This window comes from Sceloporus undulatus, chromosome 1, assembly GCF_019175285.1.
Source record: "Sceloporus undulatus isolate JIND9_A2432 ecotype Alabama chromosome 1, SceUnd_v1.1, whole genome shotgun sequence".
In the NCBI taxonomy this organism is placed as follows: Eukaryota; Metazoa; Chordata; class Lepidosauria; order Squamata; family Phrynosomatidae; genus Sceloporus; species Sceloporus undulatus.
In genome coordinates this window covers 380,674,801-380,692,448 of record NC_056522.1, presented here as the reverse complement: position 1 = coordinate 380,692,448, position 17,648 = coordinate 380,674,801, and the positions used below count along the sequence as shown (strand labels likewise).

Below are 17,648 nucleotides of genomic sequence, written 5' to 3'. Positions count from 1 at the left end.
TATATTGGCTGGTAATGTAAGGGGTTAAAATAGTGTCTGGGAAGAAAAATATTAAATTGGATAAGCAAAATCTTAATTCAAAGAGTACATTGTAGAGAGGCATTACTGTTAATTTCCATATTTGAATATGAAAATGAAGGATTGTCAATTAAAGGTCTAGTAGCACTCCTCTATTAAGTGCTGCAAGACTGGAAATGGTGAAATCACAGGAAACATTAGAAGATCTTTCAATACAGAAATGGATAAACAGAGCGTGGTCTATGGCACGATCCGGAAAGCTAACGTATTAAATGAGATTAGCAAGAGGAGAAAGCAAAAGGAATCTGGAAGCCCTTTAATAATTGTTTTACCTGTGTGAACTCTGGTTTTAACCCCACATCTGATTAAAAAAACATTCTGGAAAAGTCTATTCTGCAATTTAAGAACAAGGCACAATCCATTTGTCTGTAGTACTCTAAAGAAAAGTTAGATTTACCCGGAGTGGGTTGCCATAATTGTCCACTTTTACCAGGGACAAAATGTGGAACAAATTCAAGACCAAACTGTAGGACAACTGCAGGACAAAACTCAGCCCAAAATGTAGGACATTGAAGAAAAATGGTGGACCTTAAATGTCCTACATTTTGAGCTGAGTTTTGTCCTGCAGTTGCCCTACAGTTTGGTCTTGAATTTGTCCTACATTTTGTCCCTGGTAAAAGTGGACAATTATGGCAGCCCTCCTCGGAATTGACTCAGGTTGGGGGGTAAAAAGAAGGGAGGGAGAAGAGGGACTTGAATGTCATCCTGTCTCTGTAATGTAAGGAATTTTTTTAAAGAGGGATTTGTAAAGAGGGATATGGAAGTGCAAAAAATAAAATAAAATAGAACCATGTAATCATAGAGTTGGAAGAGCCTCTCAAGGGCCATCCAACCCTACGTTGCCATGCAGGAACTCACAATCAAAACGCTCGAGACAGATGGCCATCCAGCCTCTCTTTCAAGACCACCACTCAGTAAGGCAGCAGGAAATGCTTCTTAATGTTCAGCTGGAATCTCTTTTCCTGTAGTTTGAATCCATTGCTCCATGTCCTATTCTTTGGAGCAGCAGAAAACAAGCTTGCTCCCTCCTCAACATGACACCCCTTCAAGTACTTAAACATGGCTATCATATCACCTCTTAACCTTCTCTTTTTCAGGCTGAACAGACTCAGCTCTCTAAGTCTTTCCTCAGAGGGCTTGGTGGTTTCCAGACCCTTCCCCAATTTGGTGACCCTTCTCTGGACTCCCTCCAACTTCTCCACATCCTTCTTGAATTGTGTTGCCCATAACTGGATGCAGGAATATTCCAGGTGAGGCCTGGCCAAAGCAGAATAGAGTGGTACTATGACTTCCTACAGTCTAGACACTATACCTCTATTGATGCAGCCAAGGATCAGATTGGCTTTTTTAGCTGCTGCATCACACTGTTGACTCATGTTCAATTTGCGTTCTAGAATCATAGAATCCTAGAGTTGGAAGAGACCAGAAGGGATATCTAGTCCAACACCATTCTGCCATGCAGAAACTATGTATGGTATATGTAAACACATTTATTCTGTGTATATATCATAATTTAAAGGTATAAATTTATGTCACAGTTATTACCATTACATTCAATGTTATATGGGAATTGCGGTTTATGAGGAAATTAATCCCAAAAACATTTTCATTCTGTATGGGTGTAGTATGGGAGGAGGTCAAGGGGGTGACACTATGAGTTACTGCATTGGGTGACAGTAGTCTTAATGGTGACACCACTGTCCCCAGCAAGGAGGTGTACAGCTTCTTTGGGAAGATGTCTAGAGAAGGAGACCCCACCACTTCTCTAGGTCATTAATTTTATTGCTGGACTGCTCCCATTGTCAAAAAGTTACTTCTAACGTTCAATCGAAATCTCCCTTCCTGTAACTTGCAACCAACGGAAATGGTCCTAGCCTCTGGGGCAGCAGAGGACAATCTGGCCGTTCCTCTCTGGGGCAGCCTTGGAGGGGTTTAGAGGGCAGCCATGTCCTTATTCAGTCTTCTCTTCTCCAAACTGAACAAGCCCAGCTCCTGCAACCTCTCCTCATACATGTTGGCCTCTGTTCCTCTTATCATCCTTGTTACTCTTCTCTGAACCTGCTCTAACCTCAATATCCTTAAAATGAAGCACCCACAACTGGATGCAGTACTCCAGATGAGGCCTGACTTGCACAGAATATAGGTGAATTATTACTTCCTTCAACTTGAAAGCTATGCTTCTATGAACACTGGCTAAAATAGCATTCACCTTCTTTGCTGCAGCATCACAATGTTGGCTCATGATTAACTTATAATCAACAATAATCCCTATGTTCTTTTTGCATTAGGCAACACAGACCGCAGTAGTGAATTTGGGATAATTATACTGCCTGGAATCCTGCTGGTGTCTTACTTGTTTGTATGCTCCCCTACAGAAATGGTTAGACATTTGTATCCAATGCCAAAGATTAAGTTCCAGGACTCTGGAAGTGGAGATGCTTCTGCTATGTCACTAGATGTGGAGGTACATAAACATGTGTGTGTGTGCACATTTGGTTTGCATTCAGTTGCACCTTTGCACATGTGTTCAATCGCACAGTGATGCCATTCACAACATGGGTTACACAACACTGTCAGTGTTGTGCCAAATCTGCACATGGCGATTTCCATTACATAACCTTGGCCGGCATATTTGTGGTGGTGCCAGGAACAGCAGCTCCCAGAAACCATGGCAGACTATTTTAATATCTTCTCCAAACACAATGAGGAGAAAATAGATGACAACAGCTATGATCTTACATCAAGGGGTTGGAGTGTACCTTTAATAGTTACATGACAATTGTGCAGGAGGAGTGTATTGCTGCAATAGGGAAGAATGTACAAACATGAAATTCACAATTGCAAAGCATAACGTATATCCTCATATGCCAAGGACAATGTGCATCCACATTTGTATTGTGAAATGGCACCACATGCACAATATCACTATATGCTCAGTTCTGCTTCCACAAACTTCAGCTGATTACAAGCATTAGGCCATAGCCCCAAAAGTATAATCACTTAACTAAACAGTATTTTTGTCTGTGTGGCTGCACGCCCTCAAGTCATTTCTGACTTATAACAACCCTTAGGTGAATCTGTTATAAGTTTTTGAGGGGGAAGGTTTGTTAAGAAGGCATTTGTCAGTGTTTTTTCTCTGAGGCTGAGAGACTGTGGCTTTCTATGGCTGACTAGGGATTCAAACCCTGATATCCAGAGTCATAGTCCAATGCGGAAACCACTATACCATGCTGGCTCTCATAAACAATGGAGACAGAGATGGGATAGAGAATAATTAGGATCCTACTGGTATCTTGTTGGTGAATTATGCATGTTTAAAAAGTAGTTACACATGCATAATTCACTAACAGGATACTCATAGAATCATTTATTACTCTCCATACCATCTCTATCTCCTTCCTAAAAAAGAACTAACTAGGGCTTTCCCCCCCTGTTTCGTAAACCTTTTCACACCCTTGTGCATCTTCAAAAACAGTCCAGGACCAATGGCGACAATTAAATTGGCTATATTATATGACTTCAAAGCAAAGAGGCTTTTGATCTGATGGGAGGCAGAGATGGAAGGAGACCAGGAGAGGTGAAAAGAAAGACTGGATACCATGGTTCAAGTGTGTGTGTGTGTGCTTTTAAGTTCTGGAACTGTTGTGGTCATCAGAGGAGTGTTCTATGGTTGGATAAAAAGCACGGCTGGGGGATTTTGATATTCCACCGCTTTGTGAAGGAACAGCAAGAGACTAAGAAGTCTTCTCTTTTGGTGAAACTACGCAGGCTTTGTACTCTTTTCAGTTACGCAGATTGCTGCTACTCTCTTCATCGGCATAACCCATACATCTTCCCCACAAGCCTCTTCTGGCTATTGTTGTCCACCATTTTGTGACATTAATTTAGTCTTCTTTAAAAAGGGATGGGATCACTGCTTGTGCTTAGCCACAATGCACAAGGAACTACAAAAGGAAGACTTCTTTCCCTTTGTTGCTGTAAAAGCACCCAAGTACTGATCTAATTTGAAGCAGTGATGGTTGGCGACTCCTATGTGAAGCAGCGTCAAAAAGCACTCTGGGTTTTAGTATGAACTTTAAAAGTGCTGAACCTATCCTTTAACATCTAGACTTGGGATAGGTAAAGTGTGGCCCCAGAACTTGTGGGTTCAGGACCACCCCATCGCTCCTCCAAAGGCCCCCAACACTGCAAAGAATATTTCTTTACAAAATACTGGGGGATGTTTTGTCCCTCAAAACTTTCAGAAAGCCCCCCAAAATACTTTAAAGCATGCAACCCGCTATCCCACCCCACAAACATCCCTGAACCCCACATGACCTTCAGATATCCGTGTTTTCTTCTGCAGTCAGTCTCAAAATGGCCCAAAGAAGAGGTATGCTACACCTCCTATTGCCATTTTGAGAAGGTGTTGAAAGGAAAATAACGATATTTGGGTCAGCCAAGGGATGAGACCCCAATTGGGAGAGAATTGGTTCCTGGCTCCCATGCAGATGCCCATTTTGGTCTAGACTAGGAGCACATCTGATATATAGAAATAATGCAGTTTGACACCACTTTACAGGATCCTAGGTTTTGCAGTTTTGTGGGGCACTAGCATACTTTGGCAAAGAAACCTGAAGATGTTGTATAACTGCAAATCTCATGACTCCATAAGAGAGAGCTACCCTTAAAGTAGTGTCAAAGTGCATGTTTTCTACTGTGTAGATGCACCCTAAAGAACATCACCCCACTGACATGGGATTCCTCCAGCTGTCACTGGTTAGGGATGGAAAGAATATTAAAAATATATTCCCCAAAATGGTGAAAAATCTCTTTCATAAGTGTCAGGAAACCCTGATGAAGCAAATCCTAGATGGCTGAGAAATGAGCATTTACTGCACAGCAAATATTTTTTCCTGTGCAGAAATATTATTACCGGTGCAGAGCATGCTGTTTACTGTGGCAAAATCCCACATACAAATTGTTGCACAGGATATCCCTGTGCCGCCTTGAGTCTCTATATTGGGAGAAAGGCAGGATATAAGCAAATGAATGAATAATATCCCGACTTTCAATTCATCCTCAAAAACTGCCCTTTTGGAAGACATTTTCACAGTGGAAAACAAATTGCTAAAAAATTGCTCATTGCTTCCCAGAAGAATGAAAATTAGTGAAGAATTACACACTTAATCCCTTTGCTACTGCAGTCCTCCAAAACGTTTAAAGTCTCCAGTCTGAGTCAGTTTTCTTTTTCTTTAGAGAACAATTATGCGATGGGGTTGGAGAAGTATGTTAGCGGTAGAATATACAGACTGTGCAAGCAAGTAAATTGCTGGAGATATACAAAACAATAGACAGCCAGGGTTAATCCTGAATACATATTTTTCCAGGGCAAACATGACATTTTCAGAGGAAATTACTACTTCAACTGATGAGAATAATGCAATATAAATGTGCTGGCTTAGAAGTTAATAAAAGGATGATGGTGAAAACCCAGTACTAGAGATAGCAGAGACAGCAAGGTGAAATCTGCAAATGAGTTCAATATTAGCAAGATGTCACATTTCTGGAATTGCTACGGGATAAAAGGGGTAGTGCTACAATTCCCACGGTCTTTTCAGGAGGCTGCTGTAATGGCTTCAAGGAGACAGAGTATAACTCTAGACTCTTGGAGTGACATGGTGATTGCCCAGCACCTCAATGCTCCACAACTGAAGGTGCAATGTTGAACAACTGAGTGTGAAACCAAATGCCTGTGCACAAAGTTCAACATTAATTGCACATCTACCCATACAATGCACATCTGCACACAACATACACAACATGCAATAGCCCCTCAAGTACTATTCATCCTCAGCAACCCACCTCTTTAGTATGACAAACTTGTGTGCATGTGCCTTCACATTTCCTGTCAACTTATGGCAACCCCATGAATTTCACAGGATTTTCCTAAGCAAGGAATTCTCAAAGGTGGTTTTGCAGTACCTTCCTCTGAAATATAGCTTGCATGGCAGTCTGTCATCCAAGTCCTACCCAGGGCTGACCCTGCTTGACTTCCAAGATCAGATGGGATCTGGTGCCTTATATGCATGTACCGGTATGTGCGTTTGTGCCTTGTGATAAGGCTCTTAGTCATGATGGTGACACTATTGCCACGATCGTAACTCCCACACCCCAACCTACTTAGCCAGGCATCAGCTGCCTAGGGAGAAAGAGATCTCTAGCATGGGTGGATGAGGTTTCCATCAAGGATTGTGTTGGAAAGGGTAGAGTGGGTAGAGTAGAAAAGGAAGAAATAAGGGAATCGATCGCACTGCCCTTTTCCATCCTTCCCTCTCAATCTGGGCGCATGATGAAAATCTTTAAACATGGATTTTATCACACGCCTCCGTGCCCAAGCAGGAGGCATCCCTTACCCAATCATGGCATCCTGTACCCAATCTGGACTTCTCCCATACTTTGCAAAGAATGGGGTTTTACCACAGTGTGATAAAGTCCAAAGTCTCTCGCCCTTTCCCACTGAGTGGCATAACCCATGGGTTAGCCACTGATCTTGTACCTTTTTCTGAAAGCATTTCAGTCTTTCTTTTTAAAAGCCTTTAAGTCATTTGTCAACTCCCCATGGATTTGATACAGCTTTTTTAGGATTATACAGAGGAAGTATAGAATGGCCTTCTTCTGAATAAAGCCTTGAGCCACATGTTTTCTTTTGCAGATATCCTTGTAAGTAACCTGTGGGGTTTCAAGATCAGATAGGATCTGATGCCTTTTGATGTATTTACATATATTTTTGTTTCCTTGGGGTAAAGGTGCAAGCTGACCTTCTACACTTCCTGCTCTGTTGGATGCCAACACCCATTATCCCCAGCCCACCATGCTGATGAGAACTGGAGGCCAGGTTCAACATGTCTAGAGGCCATTAAATTGAAGAAAGCTGTTTCAAAGGAGACCTTCAATTTAGAATTCTGGTTTATGACATTGAGTATTGATCCATGCTAGAAACACATCTCTTTAATGGCAACTGTCGGATTTTATTCTCTTGACGAGTCTGTAGTAAGATTTGTTATATGAACAAACAGACCTAGGAACATAATCCAAGGTGAGGAACTGCACATTTTATGAGGTCAAGGGGACAGTCAGCTGCATCCAAATGATCCTGTTGAAAACATACAAGCCAGAATCCACTTGGTGTCATATGAAACTATAACTTGCCCTATGGAAGCAGCAAGGCATTTTTTATTTGATACAGAACATCCACATTCAATTCAGTTTTGTGGAGGCAAAGGTGAGCATGCTGTGTCTTTACTCACTGATGCACATTGTGTATGGATGTGCATGCACATTTGGCTGGGTATTCAAACACACATTTGCTGTCTTGATTTGGTTGCACAAAGTTGCCATTTGACACAGGAACTGCATGGCCCTGTTAATATTGACCTCGCTATTCTAATTAACACGTCAATCCTGATTTAGACCCTGTACAGACCAGCACTTTGTGACAGCCTGTATGCTGGGCACCCTGACTCCAACCCCAAGGTGTTTTGATGCCGCACGCGGTTCCAGACGGGACACGGCATCATGGTGTGACTCCGGTGCTGGATCCAGATGATGCAGCACGGAAGGGGCACCATGTAGCAATGCTGCCACGGCTATGGCACTCTTCAGAGGCTGGATTGAGATTGTGTTGTGAGGTTGCTGTGGCCCCAATCCAGCCAGAAAAGGGGTGGCTGCATGAGTTTCATAGGCACAGTTTTTGTTTTGATTTGTGTTTTGTTTTTGTTTTCAATCCAGAGTATCAACTGAGGATATTATGGACCTTACCACACAGGGATTTTTTGAGCACAGAAGTAAGGTCAGTTCGCATTGGTTGATGCGTATTCATGTTATATCGCATCGTTCATTCACACCCGCGCTCTATGAATACACTTTGCCGATTTGTATTCGCGTCATATCGCATCGTTCATTCACACCTGGGCGGCCTTCCGAATTGAGGTTTTGTGAATCGGCCAATGCGTATTCAGGCAAAGTGAGGCAAGTGCAGATTGGATAACCACACCAGCCCAATACAATGTGTATTGGCTGATGCGCATCGGCAGCCTTGCGCATGCTCTGTGGGGCTCTGAACGGAGCGCCACATTTTTAACTTCCAGGGTGAAGAATGAGGTCACTGTTTAGCGCGTAATATCGCAAGAACTGCTGCCTTTTAGCCACTTACGAAAGGGGTATGCACCATCTGTATATGTGTGTGTGTGTGTGTCTGTGTGTATATGCACACACATAAATACATACATACATACTTATATATATACACATAGTGGTACAGCCAAAAGTGTGATGCCTTTTTTATGTGTACACACACATTTGTCTGTATGAGTGTTAATATATATATATATATATACACACACACATACACACAGACAAACACACACACATATATACAAAAACACACTGTGCCACAGCCAAAGGTGTGATGCCGTATTTACATCTGTACACACACATCTGTCTGCTTGAGTGTTTGTATATATAGGTGTGTGTGTATATACACACACACAGATATACACACATATGCACATAGTGGTACTGCCAAAAGTGTGATGCCTTATTTATTTATGTGTACACACACAGCTGTCTGTGTGTGTGTGTATACATATACATATACATATATACACAAACTGTGGAACAGCTGAAAGTGTAATGCTGCATGTATATGCTTACACACAAATCTTTGTGTGTGTGTGTGTGTGTGTGTGTCTATCTATATATATATATATCCAAACACAAACATACATGAGCCCCCCCCACACACACACATTTGCACATGTGTAGATGCAAAGAGACATGTCAGGAAATTTCAGCATATTACGAATACACACACACACACACACGCACACACGCGTGAGCACATAGCAATAGCCCTAAGTGTACACATATATGTACACATACACACACACACACATGTTGACATGTATACTAACGAGGAGAGTTAGCAGTATATGCCTGCATCTGCTTGCGTCTTTCCATGTATATATATAAAAAAAAATCATTGGTACAGACCAAGACTTAATGCTTGACACATCTATCTATATATGTATTTATATATTCATATATCTCTATCTATCTATCTTCAAAAAGGGGAAAAAAGAGGATCCCAACCATTATCGTCCAGTTAGTCTGACATCAGTACTAGGAAAGATTCTGGAGCAGATCATTAAACAGAGAGTCTGTGAACATCTAGAAGGCAATGCCATCATCACAAAAAGTCAACATGGGTTTCAGAGAAACAAGTCATGCCAGACAAACCTGATCTCTTTCTTTGATAAAATGACCAGCTTGGTAGATGAAGGGAATGCTGTGGATATAGTATATCTTGATTTCACTAAGGCCTTTGACAAGGTTTCCCATGACATTCTTGCAAACAAGCTTGTAAAATGTGGGCTAGACAAAGGAACTGTTAAATGGATCTGTAATTGGTTGACCGGCCGAACCCAAAGGGTGCTCAGCAATGGCTCTTTTTCATCCTGGAGAGAAGTGACCAGTGGGGTGTCCAGTGGGGCTCTGTCCTGGGCCCAGTGCTATTCAACATCTTTATCAATGACCTGGATGACAGAATTGGGAGCATACTTATCAGATTTGCAGATGACACCAAATTAGGAGGAATAGCTAATTCTCCAAAGGACAGGATCAAGATTCAAAATGACCTGAATAGACTAGAAAGCTGGGCCAAAGCTAACAAAATGAAATTCAACACAGAGAAATGTAAGGTATTGCACTTAGGGCAGAAAAATGAAATGCACAGATATAGGATGGGAGACACCTGGCTTAAGGAGACAACATGTGAAAGGGATCTAGGAGTCCAAGTAGACCACAAGTTGAACATGAGTGAACAGTGTGATGCGGCAGCTAAAAAGGCCAATGCTATTTTAGGCTGCATCAATAGAAGTATAGTGTCTAGATCAAGAGAAGTAATAGTGCCACTGTATTCTGCTTTGGTCAGGCCCCACCTAGAATATTGTGTCCAGTTCTGGGCGCCACAGTTCAGAAAGGACATTGAGAAACTGGAGCCATGTGTCCAAAGGAGGGTGACAAAAATGGTGAAGGGTCTGGAAACCATGCCTTATGAGGAACGACTTAGGGAGCTGGGGATGTTTAGCCTAGAGAAGAGAAGGTTAAGAGGTGATATGATCGCCCTGTTTAAATATTTGAAAGGATGTCATATTGAAGAGGGAGCAAGCTTGTTTTCTGCTGCTCCAGAGAACAGGACTAGGAACAATGGATGCAAGCTACAGGAAAAGAGATTCCACCTGAACATTAGGAGGGACTTCCTGACAGTAAGGGCTGTTCGACAGTGGAATGCACTCCTTCCTCGGAGGGTGATAGAGTCTCCTTCCTTGGAGGTCTTTAAACAGAGGCTGGATGGCCATCAGTCATGGATGCTTTGATTTGGATTTCCTGCATGGCAGAATGGGGTTGGACTGGATCAGGGACCTTGCGGTCTCTTCCAACTCTACGATTCTATGTTCTATCTATCTATCTATCTATCTATGCATATATATATATATATATATATATATATATATATATATATATACATACATGTATGCACATATGTGCACATTGAATATGCAAGGGGGCCTATATGGATATGTGTTTGTGCCTGTGCATGCATATGTTTACATATATAGACAGATACATAGATACACATACGCATGCGCCAGAGTTGTAACGCGACAATACTAACGTAATAAAAGCACTGAATGCTTATTCCTTCCCCCCGCGACACAAAAGCTTTCTGCTTTATCTCGTCGTTCAGTGGAAAAATGGCTCCCCAGCCCCGGCGGTTGTCCTGAAAGGGGAAAGGGCGACCAGAAGGAGATGGGGGAAATTCCAGCACAGGATCATGGGAAATTTGTAACCTGGTGGTCTTCAGGAGAACCAGCGGATTGGATGTACACACCAGCCAAAGCAGCAGAGGTTTTGCACTGGCCATCAATACTGATCCCGCTGATCCACTAATTTTGTGCACTCTCAAAACGGAGGAGCCGGCTGCTTTATGTTCGGAACCCCGCCGTGAATACGCTTTGGCCAAAGTGCATTCACGTTATATCGCATTGGTCAATACGTATTCTGAGCTCACAGGTGTGAAACACAAATGCGATATAACGCGAATACGCATCGACCAATGCGAACTGACCCTACTTCTGTGCCCTGTGTGGTAAGGTCCTATATTAAAGTGATGGAATGCAACTTTACACCACAGTTGTACATTGTAGAATTGCAAAGCTTCATGACTGTATTTGCAAGCCAAGGTGAAATGTACAATGCACATCTGCATGTACAAGGCACAGAGCGACTCCATGCATAACTCTCTTTCCCTAGCCTTCAAGTGGATCCAGACATCCACACTGAACAAAAGAGTCCAGCCACTTCTTCAGAGGAACCTACATATGTATAAGTTTCTAACAGAATATCAGTCATTCATTTCTAAAATTTACACAGAACGCACTATAAGATATTGAAAATACCGTTTACAATACATAAAGTTTGTGGTTTGTCTTTCAAGCTGTCAGCCCAAGGAGTCCAGTTTTGAAGAAAATTAATATTGGCTTATATCCTCTCCCTAGAGATTGCTAGTTGAGCCTTTAGTTTAGCTAGATTTACACATGTGTTGATCCACTATTTCACAGTTGACTGAATGGAGCTACTTTAGCTAGGATTAAACAGCACAGAATTTGAGCTAATCAGGCTGCATCTACATTGCAGAATTAACGCACTTTCATACCGCTTTAACTTTTAAATGGACTTGTAATTGGTTGACTGGCCGAAACCAAAGGGTGCATACAACAATGGCTCCCCTTCATCCTGGAGAGAATTGACCAGTGGAGTGCCACAGGGTTCTGTCTTGGGCCCAGTGCTATTCAATACATTTATCAATGACTTGGACAAAAGAATAGAGAGCATGCTTATCAAATTTGCAGATAACACCAAATTAGGAGGAATAGCTAATAACCCAAAGGAAAGGATTGAAATTCAAAATGACTTTAACAGATTAGAAAGTTGAGGTAAAGCAAACAAAAGGAATTTCAACACAGAGAAATGTAAGGTGGTGCACTTAGGTAGAAAAAAATTAAATGCATAGATATAGGATGGAGGACACCTGGCTTAAGAGACTATGTGTGAAAGGGATCTAGGAGTCCTAGTAGACCACAAGCTGAACATGAGTTAACAATGTGATGAAGCAGCTAAAAACTCCAATGTGATTTTAGGCTGCATCAGTAGAAACCCAAAAGGAGCCCTCTTCCTCTTCTTCAGCCCACCCAAAACATTTGCACACCTAAAATAGGCTGCACAGTGTTGGTATTCAGCAGAAGGCTGGTGTAGCACAACAACAGCTTAACTATATGAGTGTAGATTTACTCTTTGCAAGTAAAATGTAGGATCTTGTCCCATCCATGTCAAACCGCGTGGCAGTTACTATTTGGAAGTGTACTCCAAGTTTTCTTTTATTATTATTAATTCTGCTCTACTGGTAGAAGTGGTGTGTTGCTTGTGCTGCATAAATTATGTTGTCGCTGCACACAATTCATTTTGAGAGTTCTTTCCCCAAGTCCATCTACCAATCCACAGTTAGTTGGAAAATGATTATGATAAAATTGACATTTACTGATAAATATCACATTCTAGCAGAACCATAAGTAACCTTTCCTGGACAGGAGACTGTTCTGCTCAAACAGTTGGGTCCAAACTGACAAACTGTTTTGCTGTCATATGAGCCCTTAAAGAGGTCAGCAAACCCCTTTGGGCAAGTCAGACAGACCCTCCAAGCGGGCAAGGAAGTCAACTTCCTTCTGGACCCCAAGGGAGCCAGGAGAGTCTCCAGGGATGGTCTGGGAAGGAGCAAAGCAGCTGGGAAAGGAGCCCATGGGACATTATGGACCTTTGTAGAAAATGGAGATGTTTATTAGGGAAGGTAAGTTAAGGAAATGAACATGCATGTCCTTTATGGTAAATGTCACAAGTCAGTCATCCATTGGGAAGAGTGAGAGCAAGGAATGCTGGGAGAGTGTTTGAATGGGGTTCTAGAAGGCTGGAGGGTTTGACTGTTGGCCAGTTAGGAATAACAGTTCCTTCTGGTTTTCTTGGTGGAGAAGGGAAGGTGGGTTCCCAGAGGAAGCTGGGGAGAAGAAGGATGGGGATGGAGGCAGCCAAATGGGGTCCATGTCTGGGAATGGAGAATGGGACAGAGCCCCTCTTTTGGGTATCATTGATGGGGGTCTGAGGGGTCTTGCATAGGGAGGAAGCCTTGGGTGCTGAAAGCAAGGAAGCCCCCTTCTCTGCCCCCAAAGGCATGGGGTTTCCATGGCTGAAAGCCCTCATCTGCCCCTTGGCAGCCTTGGGGGGAGGCAAAGAGAGAGCCATGGCTCTTGGGAAGGGGTCTCTGTGGGAATAGATAGGGCTCTTTCAAGGCAAAAGGAACCCAGCTCTGGCAGTAAAGCGCTCTCTACAATCCGTGCCCCAGGATACCTCTGAAACCCAGGGTGGCTTACAGGTTTTTTGCTTCTGTTTCCTTAGTCACATTCCATTTATTTCCTTTGAACTGGAGTAGGTATTCTCTAGACCTCCAGGTATTGATAAACCACAGCTACCAACAGCCTCTTGGACAGCAGAACAAATAAATGAGAGACATCACCTTTTTTAGGGCTAAATCTTGTGCATAATCTCAGCTACAAGAGATTTTGTTTTCCTGATGAAGAAAGAAGAGCCTTTTGTTGTTCTTCTTTGCTGTCAGGTTGGCTTCAGCCTCAGGGAACCCTAAGAATGAGGGACCTCCAAGAGCCACTGTTATTCAAAGGCTGAACCAGGTCTTGCCAGCTCAGCATTTGGGCTTCCTTGAGTCAATCCACCTCCAGTGCGTTCTTTCTCTTTTCCTGCCACCTTCCACTTTTCCAGTGAATCCTGTCATCTCCCAGTATGTCCAAAGTACGATACCCTGACTTTATTTATTTTGTTGTCTACACAGAATTGAGGTTTGGTTTTGTCTCAGTGCCACTGAATTTCCCTTTTGGTGGTACATGGAAGACTGTGTAATGTGTGAACATATAAAACCCCTCCATTTGTTCTTTCTATAGGACTGAATCTTTCCAAGATGGCTTCCAAAAGAAGGAAGAAAGGTGAAGGTCTGAGGGAAACCAGAGGAGAGTTTACCTTGAAAAAGGTAAATGTACATTGCTTCCTTTAAAATTCAGCCATCGTGAGGGAACTCAACATAGGATCCCAAAATGTTGATCCCAAGGGCAAAAGGATTTCCCTTCCTTCAAGGTCCTCCTCTGTCCTTCATTGGCTCAGTTGACCCCTGCCTCCGTCCATCTTGTCCTTGCTTTCAATCCCTGGGAATCAGGGCCAGGGCTGGTGCTTCCTTGCAATGATGGCCCTCAGAGTCTCCCTCGTAGTCTCTCAGGAACACCTTCTCTATGCCTACGTTTGCCCTAAACCCAGGGATATGAGGCACAGTTGATCCACCATTTTGGGGAGGCAGGCATTGACTCAGGCAGCTGATTTTGAGGCATCATGAAAGGAAGCAATTCCTAATGGTTTCATTTGTGGTTCTCATCATTTTATTGTGAAGAATGGGAAGAGTCTGAGTTAGGGGCTAAAAGAATTTAAACATATAGGTTGGAGGTCCAAAACATTTACTGATTTGAGTGAGTCTGCCCTAGATTTATACTGGTTGGTAATGCAGATTGGGAAGACCCACGTGGTACTTTTCCCATGTGCTCAACAAGATCTCCCTTCGCATGAGAAATTTAGTTCATCAGGAATCCAGGTTTTACTTTATATTTCAAGATTCACTGAGTTCAGGAAAAGAGATATTCAATAACTCTTAAATATTCAGACATAGCACTCTCCATCTGTATTCTGAATAATAATATTTGGATGCACTATGTGCTTTCCTCCCCTTTTGCTTAGTCCTTCTCTGGATGAGGGCTTCTTTGTGTTGCAGGTGGCTTTTAAAGATGTGGCAGTATATTTCAACCAAGAGGAATGGCAAATGCTGGACCCAAAGCAGAGAGCATTGTATGAGGTGGTGATGATGGAGAACTATGAGAACGCATCCTCCTTGGGTAAGGAACCTGAATCCATGGCCCTTCCCATGAAGACGGAGGGTACTTCCTTTCACATTACACTGCCATAACGCTATCATTCCAATTTAATTGTCATAACAACATCCTGGATAATCATGGAATTTGTAGTTTAATGGGGCACTAGAGCTCTCCAGTTGATGATTGTAAATAACCTCTTCTTCAGCCTTTCCTATGGATAATTTATATATTTATTGTCCTATTGATATCACCAAATGGGACTGAAAGTGTTTCTTTCCTGCACCATACTCTCTCTGCATGTGTGTTTGTTTGCGTGAGAGAGAATGTGAAAAACAGAATGGCAGGGAAGAGATACTGAAGGTAAAAAAGTGAATCTGTGCAAATGGGCCTGAGAGCATTTGGGAAGAAATGGAAGGAGACCAGGCATGTGGAAGAGAGGAGAGCAAGGCAGGAGCAAAGTGGAGATAGTCCAGCTCTCTTTGGAAAGGAAGGGAACTCTGGGAAAGTCCTCAAAGGAGCCAGAAGAGCTGCCTTGAACATTGTGAGCCAGAAGCGAACCTAAAAAATCTTAGCAACTGGTTCATGCAAACTAGTGCCAAGCAGCTCAAGTCCTTCTTTTCAGACATTTTAAGGGGTTCTGTTTAGCAATTGTGACTAATATCTATGAAGGGAGGGAAAGGGGGCACAGATACCCCACTATCTCTGATGTTTCTTGTTCTAGTTGAGATTGCTTAGCTCCATTGTTGATTCCAGAGGTTCCTCTTCTCTTAATGCTGAGATGAGTCTTGTCTGTCTGTCTTTCTTTCTAGAAGAACATGAGCCATATCTGAGATTCAACACTGAAGAGAAACCACATAAATGCCAGCAGTGTGGGAAAGCTTTTGCTCGCAAGTCATGGCTTGAAAGACACCAGAGAATCCACACAGGAGAGAAACCTTACAGATGTCGGGACTGTGGGAAATGTTTTGCTCACAAGTCAGCCCTTGTTGTCCATGAGAGAGTCCACACAGGAGAGAAACCTTACAGATGCCAGGAGTGTGGGAAATGCTTTGCTTTGAAGTCAGTCCTTGTTGTGCATGAGAGAATCCATACAGGAGAGAAGCCATACAGATGCCAGCAGAATGGGAAAGGCTTTGCTCAGAAGTCAGTCCTTCTTGTGCATGAGAGAATCCATACAGGAGAGAAGCCATACAGATGCCAGCAGTGTGGGAAAGGCTTTGCTCAGAAGTCAGTCCTTGTTGTGCATGAGAGAATCCATACAGGAGAGAAACCATACAAATGCCAGCAGTGTGGGAAATGCTTTGCTGACAAGTCAGTCCTTGTTGTGCATGAGAGAATCCATACAGGGGAGAAACCTCACAAATGCCAACAGTGTGGGAAATCGTATGCTCGCAAGTCAGTCCTTGTTGTGCATGAGAGAATCCATACAGGGGAGAAACCTCACAGATGCCAACAGTGTGGGAAATCCTTTGCTCGCAAGTCAGTCCTTGTGGTCCATGAGAGAGTCCATACACGGGAGAAACCTCACAGATGCCAACAGTGTGAGAAATCCTTTGCTCACAAGTCAGTCCTTGTGGTCCATGAGAGAGTCCATACAGGGAAGAAACCTCACAGATGCCAACAGTGTGAGAAATCCTTTGCTCACAAGTCAGTCCTTGTGGTCCATGAGAGAGTCCATACAGGGGAGAAACCATACGAATGCCAGTAGTGTGGGAAATGCTTTCCTCAGAAAGCACAGCTTGTGGTCCATGAGAGAGTCCATACAGGGGAGAAACCATACAAATGTCAGCAGTGTGGGAAAGAGTTTGCTGATAAGTCACACCTTGTGGTCCATGAGAGAGTGCACACAGGAGAGAGACCTTACAGATGCCAGCACTGTGGGAAATGTTTTACTATGAAATCAAACCTTGTTGTCCATGAGAGAGTCCACACAGGAGAGAAACCATACAAATGCCAGGAGTGTGGCAAGTCTTTTTCTTCAGGTGCCATCGTTACAAACCACCATAGCATTCATATAAGAGAGAAGCCATAGAAATGCAAGGACTGCTGGAAATGTTTTTCCCCCCAGATTTCACACCTTTTTAGGCACCATAAAATCCACACTAGAGAGAAAATCTAGAAATGTGAGCATTTGAAAAGGTTTTTTTTTTTGTTGAGGCAGACTTCATACATTTTCATCATGTTTTTTTCAAAGTACTAGTGTAATCTTCTTCTTCTTCTTTTAATATCTGCTATGGTTTTAAAGTATTTTGCCCTCACAGGGACATTCAATAAACCTTTGAATTATTTGGAGCATTCTGTATTCTTCATTGCCTATCTAGAATCTGTGAAATACAGCATCAATTATGGAGCATCAATATTGGTATCAATGAGGTACTGATAGAATTTAGCTGGTTCTGGCCATGAAGAAGCATGCAGAAAATGCATGTCCTTTCTCGCCCTGCATTGACACACACAACATGCGCTGGATCCCGAGTCAAACCCTGATTTCCC

At 42.7% G+C, this 17,648-nt stretch overlaps 1 pseudogene; it reads left to right on the top strand.

Moving 5' to 3' along the window:
• Nucleotides 1-15,104: 15,104 nt before the first annotated feature.
• LOC121918880 lies at nt 15,105-17,344 on the top strand (annotated as a pseudogene).
• Nucleotides 17,345-17,648: the final 304 nt, after the last annotated feature.